At 35.3% G+C, this 15,584-nt stretch overlaps 1 pseudogene; it reads left to right on the top strand.

Annotated features, from left to right (window-relative positions):
* Positions 1–914: 914 nt before the first annotated feature.
* Positions 915–2,494, top strand: LOC114082023 (dolichyl pyrophosphate Glc1Man9GlcNAc2 alpha-1,3-glucosyltransferase pseudogene; annotated as a pseudogene).
* Positions 2,495–15,584: the final 13,090 nt, after the last annotated feature.

Here is a 15,584-nt window from a genome sequence, read left to right as displayed (position 1 = left end):
GATCTCAATTTTCCCAAACAATCCACACAGAAAAGAAGATTTTCCTTAATGCACATGAGGCTTGAGTTCTCCTCATAATACCTTAGAGGCCTGGCAGGGGCACTGAGAATGGGTCCTTATGGTCATTTAGTTTGATTTTGCTTAAAGAATCTCCTACAATTCCATAAGCTTCAGACCCCACCAAACCTGGATCTCTCCTCACTTGACACTATGGGCTTAGCAGTCATATGAACTTTTATTAAAGAAAATGCTATTGTTTTCTGTAAGTATGCAAACACATCCTAGTCTTCATATTTCTGGGAAATTTGTTCACATACTATGAATACAGATCTGTTTACTAGTTTGTCAAAAGTTCTTTTAAAAAAACTCCAAGTTCAAATGCCCATAAAGACACTGATCACTGTTTCCAAGGCATTTCCCCAATGCCTACATCAATGCATCATTTCCTATTCACAGGGAGCCTTCCTACACAGATCAGGTTGATACAGATCAGACTCACTATAGGCAAACAACAAGCATGTTACTGAGGAAAGAAGAGCCTGACTCAGTTAAAATATCAGCAAAAGTTTAGTCCCTGTTATTCAAGGCTTTATAGACTATATTGACCCTCTTAGCACTCATAGTGTTACTTGAGATTGAACATGTTCCTTTAGCAATAAAGAGTGTGGACAGCATTTATCAAATAAGGACAAACAATCCATGTCCACTAAATGACTTGACTACTGAGAGAAAACTCTTAGAGAGTTTGACAAAGACACTATTGAATAATTTTTTAATAAATGCTCAAGACGTTATGTTCCTAGAAATGGGAAACTGTTAAGAGCCTCCATTCTGCATGTCTGTGATTTATACAAAGTACTTAGGTCTGATGGTGTTCTCAGGTAAGAATAACTTATACATGGAAAGTGTGTGGTGCTGCAGCAATGGTGTTGCTCGGAACCCTAACTGGTAGTGGCAATTGGTTTTCTGCTTTGGCGATCCTGGTGACTCTCCTCAAATGCCTTCTCATTACCACCTACCATTCTACAGATTTTGAAGTACAGCACAACTGGCTTGCTATCACTCACACTTTGCCAATATCACATTGGTATTATGAGGCAACTTCAGAGTGGACCTTGGCTTACCCCGCTTTTTTTGTGTGGTTTGAATACGTCCTGTCACTTGTTGCCAAGTATTTTGATCAAGTAATGCTTAATGTTCATATTATCAACTACTGCAGTTTCAGAACCTTAGTTTTCCAGAGATTTTCTGTCATATTTACAGATGCACTCTTTGTGTATGCTGTCTATGAGATTGAATTATATCACTACATCCAGCTATCTTTATTAATTAAGTTGCCCAGCCTGACTTCAGAGTTGCAGTTCTCCTGCCTCAGCCACTGGTATTACAGATATTCATTTCCAGTACAATGGATTCCTATTTGGATTAATGTTGCTCTCCATTGCATGGTTATTTCAGAAAAGGCATGTGGAAGGAGCATTTTTCTTTGCTGTTCTCTTACATTTCAAGCACATCTACTTATATGTAGCACCAGCTTACAGTATATACCTGCCACGCTCTTACTGTTTTGCTGCAAATAAACCAGATGGGTCTGTCTGATGGAAGTTTTAGCTTTGTCCATGTTATTTTTTCTGGGACTCATTGTTTTCCTATTTTCTGTTCTTTCATTGGGTCCTTTCCTAGCATTAAACCAGCTGCCTCAAGTCTTTTCCCAACTCTTTTCTTTCTAGAGGGGCCTCTGCCATGCATACTGGTCTTCAAACATCTGGGCCTTATACAATGCTTTGGAAAAAGTTCTGTCTGTCATTGGTTTGGAATTGAAACTTCTTGATCCCAACAAGATCCCTAAGGCCCCAATGGCAAGTTATTTGGTTCAGCAGTTCCAACATACAGTCCTTCCCTCAGTGACTCCCTTGGCAACACTCATCTGCAATCTGATTGCCATATTGCCCTCCATTTTCTGTCATTGGTTTAAATCCCAAGGACCCAGAGGCTTTCTCTGATGTTTAATTCTTTGTGCTTTGAGCTCCTTCATGTTTGAGTGGCATGTCCATGAAAAAGCCATACTCCTAGAAATTCTCCCAATGATCCTTTTGTCTGTTGAAAAAGCAGGAGATGCTTCAATTTTTCTGATTCTGACCACAACAGGACATTATTCCCTCTTCCCTCTGCTCTTCACTGCCCCAGAACTTCCCATTAAAATCTTACTCATGTAACTATTCACCATCCATAGTATTTCTTCACTGAAGATTCTATTCAGAAAAGAAAAACCTCTTTTTAATTGGATGGAAATTTTCTACCCCCTCGGCTTGGGGATTCTGGAAGTCTGCTGTGAATTTGTATTCCCTTTTACCTCCTGGAAGCTGAAGTGCTCCTTTTTTCCACTTTGTTACTGACTTCAGTGTATTGTGCAGTGGGCATCACATATGCTTGGTTCATACTGTATGTTTCATTGTTGACTGGCCCTCCTATCAGCAAGACAAAGGAGCAATGAATAGAGGAACTGCTTGGAAGTAGGCAAAGCAATTATTTCATGGGAAATTAATCAGAACTTGAAGAAAGTTTGCTTGTGGCATGAGCCATTCATTTTAGTAGATCTGTTTAGAGAATCATTCTTCCATCATTAGCCTTGTCGAGCCTAGCAACCTGATTGTTACCATGGTAAGAAGCCACTGCCCTCCATAAGCAGTGAAATTCATCTGAAAAAAAATCTCATCTTCCTCTGTTAAAATTGTCTGAGATCATTCCGACTGCTATGTTTACTGAAAGCTAACCGAGTCTGATTAACAGCATAATTATTTGTAGACTATGTCAACCATTGTCAGGATATAAAGGATAATTTGACTCCTCTACTAAAGGAAACATAAACAAAATGACATTTTTTATTTTTGCAAAAAAAGAATAACTTATACACTACAATTGTCTTGCTCTTAGGTGACACTGTGGATATTTATACTTGAAACTGGTAATACTGTGCAGAAACTTGTAGGATTAATACACTATAATCAAAGATAATAAAAAGTAATGCTTTCCACAAGGCTTCAATGTAGAAAGTATACAAATCTTCAAATCAAGGTATCAATATGGAGATTCCTCAGGTCAAGCATATTACTTGAGCATCATGGGTTTGTTTCCCATGTAGGCCAACAAAATAGATTGGTCTGCACCCCCAGTCATGGTCAGGGACATTTCCATGAGTGATTTTTTGAACTTAATGGAGAGGAGGGAAGGCATCAATGGAAATGGATGAAAACAAACATTATCTCTCTTAGAAGAGTGATTCAAAGTGTATGTCCTACCATAGTGGTCCAGAATTTCTTTTCTTGGAATATGAAGGGCACATTTGACTGGGGAAGAAAGCAAAAGGAAGCTTCTGGAGAAAAATTACAAGTGCGGAGATTCCAAGGCAGACCTACCCATTGAATTGACTCCATGGATCTGTAAGTGTGGCCACTCCTCAGATATCACCATCAAGGAATAAAATGTACTTCAATATGTACTTCATTCCTCTTTAGAGTAGTGGGGGCACAAAAGCTGTCAGGTAGAGTTTGTGTGTTACCTAATGGAGAAAATGATGCAGCTATTAGATTCTAACTGTGTAGTTGCTACATGGGAGAAGAGTGAACCCCATATATGAGAGTGACAATCCATGAGACAGATTTAAAGCACTGGAAAAACAATCAAAACATGGACATTTTATTATTCTCCCTCTTCTTCCTCCAAATACCCAGAAATTAATAAATGGCAGATTCACAGGGAAAATGATAAAACATTTTCTTCTTCCTCCAGTTGTGTCTCCCAGTAGGAAGTGAAGGAAATGACAACTGCTTATACAGAAAACAGAACTCTAACTCAGAATCTGTGTTCAAAATTTCCCTAGAGTTCCCTTCAAGAGAACAGTTCCACATAAAACACTTTCATTTGACTAAAAGAGTTTTAGAAGGCAGCCCAGGCAGTTGCTTATATTTTTTAAATAATAGATCCTGTGTCATAGACTATTTTTGGTTTATCCTCAGGGACAGAGAGAGTATATACAGAAAGAAAAGATAGAGAAAGGGGAAGGAGTGAAGGGGAAGGGAGGAGGAAAATGTAAAACACAAGCCAATGGTACAGGCTATCTAGAAATATTTTACCCTCTCTGCAAAATTCTTCTGACTCAAAAATCTCCTGCTGATTAAAAAGATCATGTAAAAATGTGCATGATCTCTGAGAGTGCAACTTCTAGCAAGTCCTGTTCTGGAAGAGCTGCTCTCATGACCAAACCTCATGCAAGCTGACACATAGGAAAGAATTGTTTCCTCCTGAGAACCAGCTATAAATGGAGGAAAAATGGCATTCAGTCTGTGTGGGAAGAAGACCGATGCATTTTTTTAGATATGTATGTGCATCTCATTACATTCATGTTGGTTCTCAAGAACATTTCAGTTTAGTCATAAAGTCTACAGGAAACTACTATTTAAGTTTTTAAAGCACTTCTTATGAAAATAAAGGATAGCCAGCAAAAGCATTGAGCATCACTGAAGTCCATGGTTTTGTATTGTAACCTGATTTTCCTCCCTGCTGGCAATATCCTCATTAAAATTTCTCACACACAGGAGGCTGAGGCAGGAGAACTGCAAGTTTGAGGTCAAACTCAGCAAACTAGCAAGGCACTAATCAATTTAGGGAGACCCCATCTCAAAAAAAAAAAAAAAAAAAAAAAAAAAAGGCAGGGGATGTAGCTCAATGGTAAAGTGCCCTGGGGTTTAATCCTCAGTAAAGCAAAATTAATTAATTAATTAATTAATTAATTAGCTAATTTAGTTTCTCAGAGGATAGCACAGACATGAGAATAAACTCTTAATGACTTGGTAATAACAGATTTCAAATCCAGTTTTAAGTGTCTTACTTGTGTACACATACACACAAAAACACACACACATACAAATAGTTCCCAAATCCTTCAGAAAACAAAGAAATATTAGCTTATATATCTTACCTAATAAGATTAATAACATTTATTCTCCATTATTTCTTTTTTATAGTTGTAGATGGACATAATGCCTTTATTTAATTTGTTTATTATTGTGTGGTGCTGAGGATCAAACCCACTGCCTCATGCATGCTAGGCAAGCACTCTGCTGCTGAGCTACAGCCCCAGTCCTATTCTCCATTATTTCTACTTCCAAAATTCATACTATCAGAATGGGAGCCCTAAGGAATTATCAAATGTAATTTTTCTAGTCTCTGTGAACTTTTAAAGCCACAAGCCATTTAAATATAATCTTGACATTTGAAGAACCATCAATAGCCATCTCTTCCCTATGGAGATTGACCTTATTATCTAAAATGTACATGGCAATGTCAATTTATTTTTTTAACATTAATTTGAGTACTAAATACAACAAATTAAAAAAGAGGTGATACATGAAAAAGCTAGCACTGAAATTTACAGAGTCAGCCAGAGAGCCACAGAAAGCTGAGCATAGTAACACATTCATTGCAGGCAAGTGTACTGCCCCTCCCCACAGAGCACCTGCACATGTGACTCTTTAGCAAGAATGCTCAGTGTCAGAGGGGGCACCCCGTTGGGTTCCAGGGAATGCAATACCAATGAAAAACAAAGAATAAAACTGTTAACAACATCAATATTATGCAATTAAAACTAAGGAAACAGGAAAGGCAGCAAAGCCGTCTGCTCCTCTCATGGCAAAGTTTTCTGAAGCCACATTTCCTCCAGGTAATAGTGACATCCAGTGACTTACTTTTTAATTGTACTTCAGTGACTGTGTGTGGAATTATCTGGTAATTCATTTCTACAAGCAAATTAATTAGTCTAGTTATTTTTAAATCTCTTAGCAAAATAACAATGCTTTCTTGCAGGACTTAATGATTAGGTTTTATGTAAATGTCCCATTTTAATTAATTCGTGGAGGTGGTTACACAAAGCTAAGTTAAAATTGTGTCTGAAATGCAGGTCGGTATTTTCATATTCATCTGTTTCAGGGACTCACATACACTATGGTCTTAAATGAGTGAAATGAAATCATTAAGCTATTTGGCACAGAGGGATGAATGATGGAAGAGTAACTTTGCAATGTCTTTCTCTTCAGGCTAAAGTTTCCCATGATGACAAAACTTAATCTGAATACATGGCAACAAAGTGACTTTCTTGAAAATCACATTAATTTGTCCTCCTGCCCACAATGTGCTTTCTTTTTTTTTTTTTTTTTTTTTTTTTGAGGGGGGGATGGTACTAGGGAATGAACTCAGGGACACTCAACCATTGAGCCATATGCCCAGCCCTATTTTGTATTTTATTTAGAGACAGTGTCTCACTGAGTTGCTAAGTGCTTCACTGTTGCTAAGGCTGGCTTTGAATTCATGATCCTCCTGACTCAGCCTCCCAAGCCCCTGGGATTATAGGAGTGCATCACCATGCCCAGCCACAACTAATTAAAAAAACTTAATGAGGAATGGAGAGAGTGAAAGACATGAGGAATGTTTTAAAAATTCCTCAAGAAAAGAAAATGCCTGTGATCCAGATTTTTAAACCTTTTTCTTTTTAATTGTCAGATTAAAATGCCTTGAGTTCTGCTGAAAGCATTTGGCTAGCATATCATAGCATTAATGCAGAGCAGAGCAATCAACATGACTACCCTGAACCCACAAATATCAGAAACAGAACAAATGACAAAATACAAGCATTTGAACATTTAAAACAACCTGAATGACAAACCATTTTTCAACTAAGCAAAAGCCCTCTAGGGAGAGAAGCTGGAATTCTCCCAGAAAATGCCAGAAAAATCCAGATTTATTCTTGTACCTGATGCTGTGCCTGCCAGTGTAGTGCCAGAGTTCTCTGGTCCACTCCACTCTGTAGAGTAGCAACTGCAAGAATCTGCACTATGCAGGACAGGGCCAGTTCAACCTCTATTACTTTTTCTTACATTATTCCTATGAAACACATTTGTAATGAAATGGCATAAGTTGCAAGCTCCTATTATGTTCACTCACCTCATTTCACCTGTCAATATTCTAGTGCTAATCTTAGGTTTCACTAGAATGCATTTACTCAAAGAATATACAAAACAGCAGCCTACATTTAGGTTCACAAAAGTCAAAACATGCTTCTTATACTTTAGATGCAACAAGAGGAAAAACAATTTTAGTGGTGGGATTTGGAGATACATTTAAAGCTTCATTTTTAGAAACAGACAACTGATTACATTTGTCAATATTTATTAATGATAACAACACAATTTCTAAGTTTTCAATATAAGTTTAAAATATCTGCTGTACTCACAAGTACCCCCCACCACTACTGTGCAGCAGGTCTGCAATTTCAAATGAGCGAGCATCCTGAGCAAGGTTCCAGGAACAGGGTTCACGTCCACATTCTCTGAGGTTCCTCCATCCCACATCCAATATCTCACTCGATGCAGAGGTCTCTTGGTGCACATCCTCCCCGCCTTTTCTCTCCTCTCTGACATGGGGCTTAGGTGGAACTTGCAGACACATCCACTCATCTGCCATTTTGCACGCCTTGCCCCACACACCTGCAGAGCCCCATGTCCAGGCTGCTCTGGTGGTAATACAGGGAAGTGCTAAAGAGGCCAAGTAGGATTAGTGATGCTTGATCATTAACTGGAAATAACAGACATTTATAGAGTACTTCATCCAACAATAGCCCAATTCACATTCTTCTCAAGCTCACATAGAACTCCAACCAAGATAGATTGCATGCTAGGATATAAAACACAACTGAACAAATTAAAAGAATAATGATTACACAAAACACATCCTTGGACAACAACAGAGTAAAGTAGAAAACTATATCAGAATAATACACCAAAATATTGAAGATCAAACCATAGACTTCAAAGTAACACATAAGCCAAAGTCTCAAGAGAAATTAGAAAGCATTTTGAAAATTAAAACTTTTGGTCAAAATTTGAGGGATGTAGAGAAATTAGTACTTAGAAGTAAGAGTTTGGCACTGGAAAAATATAACACTAACAATTTAAGCATCCAACTTAAGAAAATAGAGAAAGAGCCTAAATAAAGCAGAAAAAAAATAAACAAAAATTAGAACAAGAATCAATGAAAAATTTTTAAAGGGAAAGCAATAACAAAAGGTCAACAAAATTAAAAGTTCATTTTTTGAAAAGACCAATAAAATTGATAAAACCCAAGCCAAGGTAACTGAAAGAGAAGGGGAAACAGCAAAGAGAGAAGAAAAACAAGGTAGAGGAGGAGGAAAGATGAGAGGAGAGGAAACAGACATAAAATATTTTAAAACTAATAATGTCAGAAATAAAAGAAGTTCATCACCACTGATGTCATGGACATTTAAAAGTTATCAAAAATATTATGAAAATTATGTATGCTTATGAATTTTAAAATGCACTGATTCCTTGAAAGACACAAAATACCAAAACTCAGTGTCTTCATATATTCATGAAGCTATGTGACAGAAAAACACAAACCGGTTGGATTGATGTTATTTTGAATTGACCAGAAACTTATTTCTCATCTTACTGGAGGATGAGTGGGTTCAAAATCAATGGAAGCCATCAGCAGTTTCAGTGTCTGATGAGGATTCACTTCCTGCCATATGGATGAATGTGTTTTCACATGGCAGAGGGGTGAGGATCTCTGTGGCTTCTCTTATCAATGCACTAATCCCACATATGAGGTTCCACCCTCAGAAATTAACTGCCTTTCAAAGTCCCTACCTCCTAATATCATCACATAGGAGACAATATTTCAACTAATACATTTTAAAGGGATACTAACTCAGTCTACAGCATTCACAAAAGCAGAAATAGATAATGTTAAGTAGGTTTGATTTATATCTTTAAAAAAGGTGAATAATCAACAGCCTTCCAATAAAAAAAGACCAGGTGCAGATAATTTCAGTGTTAAATTATACCAAAAATTTAAGGAAGGAATGATGACAATGACTTATAATCTCTTCCAGAAAATGGAAGAACATAGAACATTTCCCAAATTATTCCATGGGGCTAAATACAAAAACAAGATAAAGGCAAAAATAGAAAAAATACATGCTGACCAATGTCTTTCAGGAACATAAGATTTTATTTTTTTAAATCCTCAAAAAAAGTATTGGCAAACAGATTCTAGCAATACATAATAACAATCCTACACCAAAACCAAGTGATATTTACTCCAGGTGTGCAAGACTAGCTCAACATTCAAAATATAGTTAAAGTAATTAATTAACTCATCAATCAGACTAAAGAAGAAAAATCATTTGATCATATAAACAGGTCCAGAAAATGCATCTGACAGACTTCAATGCTCATTCATGACTAAACTTTCAGGAAACTAGGAATACAATGTAAATTCCTCAATTTGATTTAAAAATCTATCAAAAAATAATAAACCCAACAGCAAAGTAATACATAATGTGAACAACTGAATGATTGCTCCTAAGATCAAGAGGATGGCATGAATACCCCATCTTACTGTTCCTGGATTCTTACTAATGCAGTAAAACAACAAAAATAAAAAATAAAATGTATATAAATTTGGAATAAAGAAATTAAATGCTTTTATTCACAGATGACTTGATTTTTTATGTAGAAAATCTCAAAGTTTCAACCAGAAAAACTTCTATAATTAAGAAATGGTTATACAATGTTCCATGATATAAAGTTACTATACAAAGTCAACTACTTTCCTATATACCTTCAATGAACAATGGGAATTTGAAATTAAAAACACAATACAATTTGCATTAGTATCAAGAAAATGAATACTTTGACATAATCTGGTAAAATATGGTCAGAGTCTATATGAGGAAAATTTAAAAATTCGATTGAAAAAAATCAAAGAAGATTTAAACAAATGAAGAGATGTTTTATGCTCATAGATGAGAGAAATCAATGTTGTCAAGAGGTCATCTCTCTTCAAAATGATCTATACATTCAATACTATTCAGTGAAGGCACCAAAAATTTATTTTGTGGAAGTTAACAAACTTATTCTAAAGTTCTTATAGAAAGGCTTAAGACCCATATAGTCAACAATATTGGATAAGAAGAAAAAACTTATAGGAATTGCAAATTGATCCACAGAACAAAACAGAGAATCCAGAAATGAAAGCACATAAACATAGTTAACTGTTCTTTTACAAAAAAGCAAAGGCAATTCAATGCAGGAAAGATAATTTCTCCAAACCAAGTAAAATCTTTTTATATTTATATCTTGAAAATGGAGGAAAAGGAAAAGAAGAGATGAAAAAGAAGCAGCAGTGAAAAAAAAAGAAAAAGAAAAAATTAATCTAGATATGATCTGTGCTATTCAGTTTTTCATTGCTGATACTAAAGTACCTGACACAAATCGGAAGAGGAAAGATTAATTTTGGCTCACAGTTTCAGAGGTTGAAGTCCTTGGCTGGATGGTTCCATTTCTTGGGCCTGAGGTGAGGCAGAACATTATGGTGGAAGCATTTAGTGGAAAAAAAAGCTTTTCAGTTCAGGGCAGCCAGGGAGCAGAGAAAGAGAGGCAAAGAAACAGGCAATGGAGAAGATAATCTCCAGGTTAGTTCGCAAGTGACCTACTAGCTCCAACTAGGTCTTGCCTCCCAGAAGTCTATTCAGCTATCAATAAATTAATCCTCTGATGAGGATAGAGAACTTAGGATCCAATCATTTCCTAAATTCCCCATTTGTGCAACTTGATGCACTGGGGACCATGCTTTCCACACATGAGCCCTTTGAGATCCAAAACCATAATACTAGATCCAAACCATAACACTAAAACAATCCTTACTCCTTTCAATAAATATTTATTCAAACTGCATCTTAGATATATTTTATTAGTATTATTAACATTATTTTAAATTGGGAACTCATAATTATAAATATTTATGGGGTAACATGATTTTTTATATATGTATACAATATGGAATTATTAAGAGGTCAAGCCCATTAACATATCTATCTAGTCATTCACTGATCTGATATTTTTGTGGTAAAACATGTTAAACTTACTTTTAGTTATTTTGAAATATATAATAAGGTTCTCATTAAATTTTTCTGCATATGTTATCCAGTTTTCTCAAAACCAATTGTTAAAAAGGCTGTCTTTTCTCCAATGTATGTTTCTGATATCTTGTCAAGGATCAAATGACTGTACATGTAGAAGACATCTCTGTATCTTCTATGGTATTCCACTGAGGACATGTCTGTTTTGATGCCAGTGTCTTGTAACAATCATTTTACTCTCTACTTCTATTAGTTAAACTTCAAGACCAAAATTTTAATATAAGACATTTATAAAATAACATCAGAAAGTGTCTAGGTGACCTTGAATTTGACAGTGGATTTTAAAATTCAATAGCAAAATATAATCCATGAAAAAAAATACTAGTAAATTTGAAGTTTGGTAAAATGAAAAACTTTAAGAACCTGGAAGGCTGAGGTGGTAGGAATATATGAGTCAAGTAGTTTAAGACAAACCTGGGCAATATAGTGAGATACCATCACAAATAATGCATGAACCAACCAACCAATCAATCAATCAATAACTAATGCTCTGGAAAAAATGTTGAAAGAATAAAGAAACAAATCATAGACTGGGAAAATACATTTACACAACAAATATCTTCTTAAAATCTACATCCAAAATATAAAAGTAACTCCAAAAATACAATAATAAGGAAAAAACATAATTAATAAATAGATTTTTAAAAACCTGAAAACCCATTTTACCAAAGGAAATCTACACATGGAACAAAAGCTTATTGAAAACTACATAATACCATGTGTCATTAGGGATTTTCAAAATGGCACTACTATGCCACAATTGAAATGGCTATTTTTTTTGACAAATGACAATATCAAATACAAGTGAGAATATGAAGTAAAAGGAACTTTCATGTGTGTTGGTCAGAATGAAAAGTGGTACATTCACTTTGGAAGTCCACTCTGAAGTTTCTTGCAAAGACATAGTTTTACTTTACAATCCAGCAATTTCATGCCTAAGTATTTGTCTTAATGAGTCAAAAATTTATGTTCAACAAAAGCCTGCACATGAATATTTATGGAAGATTTGTTGATAATCACAAAATGGGAAGCAACCCAGATGTCTTTGTCCTGGTTAATAGATGAACACACAGTACTTCATGCATAAAACAGGATATTACTCAGCAATAAAAATAAATGAGGTATGAATCCATAAAAAGACATGGAGGTATTATAAATGTATACTAGTAAATGAAAGATGGTAGTCTAAAAATGCTATATACTAGAAAGTTCAAACTATACAACATTTTGGAAAAGGTAAATTTATACAGAGAGTTAGAAAACTCAATAGATACCAGGAATTTAGGAGGAAAGAGGGGAAGGTAAATAGGTGAATCACATGGGATTTTAGGGTGGTGAATGCATTCTATCATTATGCATTTGTCAGAACCCGCAAAACTGTGTAACTCAGAGTGAAACAACATAAGTTATGGAATACAGCTAATAATGTAGTGCCAATTTGGGGTCATTAATTGCAGCAAATGTGTCCCACTAATGCAAGATGAAAATCACAGGGGAAAGTATGTGATGTAATAGAGAGGTAGGTATGGTGTGGATACATGTTACTGCATGTATTATCTGTCCAAATAGTTTGTATTGATAAAATTTCCACCTTAACAGCAGAAAGTAAAAACAAACAAGAAATTAATGAAGTCAGAAAAAAAAGAACTATCAGCACAGAAATCAATTAAATAAAACACTTGTAAAATCTATAAAAACAAAAGCTGGCTCTAGAACAAATAAAATAACCTTGATAAATCTTGAGAAGAATGACAAGTAAATTTAATAATAGACACAAGTTACCAATATTAGGAATGTGAGACATTATATCACTAAATATTCTATGGATATTAAATGAAAAGTCAACTTGTCCTGTTGGCACATTCTTGTAATCACCATGGCTCAGGAGATTGATACAGAAGAATTGCAAGTTTGAGGCCAGCCTCAACAACTTAATAAAACCCTAAGCAACTTAGTGAGACCCTGTTTCAAAATAAAAAATGAAAAGAGATAGGGATGTGGGTTCACTGGTTAAGCACTTCTGGGTTCAATACCAAGTGTAAAGGAACACCTGTGGAGGAATACCTGTAAGGAGGTGCACAAAGAACAGACACAGACACAAAAGTACAAGCAAACAGATAGGAAGGGAGGAGAGGAGGAAAATGAAGTGATGATGAAGAAGTACAGAAGTGAAATGACCACTCTTCCCTGCCTGGGAGTTTATAATTCAAAGAACATATACTTCCTATTACCATGACTATATTCTAATTAGTATTTCTTTAACCCAAGTGCTAGCTAACTGAGATAAGATCCCCTTAATACAAACACAGAGTAATTTCTCTCCAAGGACATTGTTAAGGAGACCCGATAGTGACTGCTTAGTTGTCTAATTACCTCACAGGGAGGAGGCTGGGTATGCCAACTGTGGGAATCAGGGCACCAGTTAACACCCCTGGGAATTTGCTCACCAGGGGAAATGCTTCCATGTCTATTTCCATGGACAGAATATCTACAAACAAGCACTCAACCACATTCCCCTCAAAAAAAGAATCAGAAAATATTATGAATTACTTTATGCCAATAAATTTGACAACTCATAAAATGAATAAATTCTTACAAAGTTCAAAATAAATCAAAACTTACTCAAGAAGAAATAGGTTTGGTCAATTGTCTTGTATCTATAAAAGAAATAGAAATTTTAGTTAAAAACCTTTCTACCAATAAGAATCCAATCTCAAGTGGCAACGATATTGAATTCCAATTACAAAATGAAGAAGTAATACAATTTTACACAAAACTATAAAGATGAAGATGAAGTGCTTTTCAACTCACTTAATGAGTCCAGTATTATTCTCATGAAAAAAAAAAAAAGGAATGAGCATTGCAAGAGAAGATTATTACAAACTAAGATCACTAATTCCCTAATGATTCCCCCCAACATTCCCACCCCAATCCCCGCACACAATGATCTTGGATGCAAAAATTCTAAGAAAAACTTGGCAAAGAATATTCAACAATTTACAAAATATGTTAATATATCATACCAAAGTTTTTCATAGAGATGCAAAGTTGATTTAACATTACAAAATTGATCAATGCAATTCCATATCAATGATATAAAATGACATATATATGTAATATGCATATACATATACATATATGTATATGCATATTACATATTCATATTCATAAAATGAATAAGTGTAGAAAAGTATTTCCTAGTAACCCAATATCAACTTCTGTTTAAAATTTTAGCAAACTAGGAATAGAAAGTAAGTGCCTCAATCTGACACAGGAAATCTATTAAAAACTTATCAGAAACACAATACTTAATGACAATAGACTGAATACTTAACCAAATCCTCAGAAACAAATGAGGTTTTGTACATATCATTTCTTTCGGTTTGCTACTAAAGAGTCTGTCAGTGTACTCAGTTAAGGGGGGAAAAACACTAAAAATCATACTAATGAAAAATAAAAAAATAAATTAACTTTATTTGCAGAAAACATGAACATTTATAGTAAAAATCACTGAATCTTTCAAAAATGTCTGGAAGTAATAGTAAAATTCCAGGATTCAAGATCAACATACAAATAAAAATCAATTGTATACATGGTAGAAGTGAATGTTGATAAATAGAGATTTTAAAAAAAGATACCATTCTGTTGTGGGTCTATAGCTCAGAAAGCACTCTCAACTGATTTTTTTTCCAAATTGGAGAGTCTTTATTTAGCTAGCTGGTGACTGCTCCCTGATGGACCCAAACTGTGTCTGCCAGGAACAGTATGGGGTGCAAGTTCTATGGGGTTTATAAGGGGAAAAACAACATCCTCCAAAATGTAGATGTAAGCAAGCAAGGAGGACACAGAAGCTAAAGTTAACAATCAGCCACCCAATGCATATAACCACATCCTTGTTCCAAACACATGCAGTAAAAAAATAAACAACTTTTACAAGAAATAAGTTATATAACTAGGGTTACATTTTGGAACTTCCAAATGGAGTCACTTAGGCAAGGTTTTGTTTTGTTTTTAAGTTGTCAATGGACTTTATTTATATGGGGTGCTGAGAATTGAACCCAGCAACTTACACATGCTAGGTAAGCGCTGTACCACATAGCCACAACTCCACCAAAGGCTAAATTCTTTTAAGTACATTCAGGATAACTTAACATTATTTATCCTATTATCTAATCTTGTCTTATCTATTAATATCCTCCATTTTATAGGGTGCTTATTGGGCTGATAACATAATCTAAGTTGGGCTATAACAATTAAAGAAAGCATCAAAAATATAATGTGTGTAGGAATAAATTTTACAAACCTCATTCAAGGAAGCAGGGCTGGTGGGACTCACTGCACAGATGCGGGTGCGCCTACTGATGACGTCCCCTTGGAGCTTCTTTTAGAGGTGCCTTGGCTGCAGGGAGTATCTGGAAAGAACGGAAGAACTTGACCAAGTCCCACAGCTGGACGTGCCTGCTGGTCCTCCCTCTGCTTCCTGTTTGGAGGCAATGTCCTTCTGATCCTCCTTCTGACCTTGTCCTCCTTC

The sequence above is a fragment of the Marmota flaviventris genome, chromosome 17, assembly GCF_047511675.1.
Source record: "Marmota flaviventris isolate mMarFla1 chromosome 17, mMarFla1.hap1, whole genome shotgun sequence".
Lineage (NCBI taxonomy): Eukaryota > Metazoa > Chordata > Mammalia > Rodentia > Sciuridae > Marmota > Marmota flaviventris.
The sequence above is the reverse complement of the archived record's forward strand: the minus strand, read 5'-3'. Positions and strand labels throughout refer to the sequence as shown.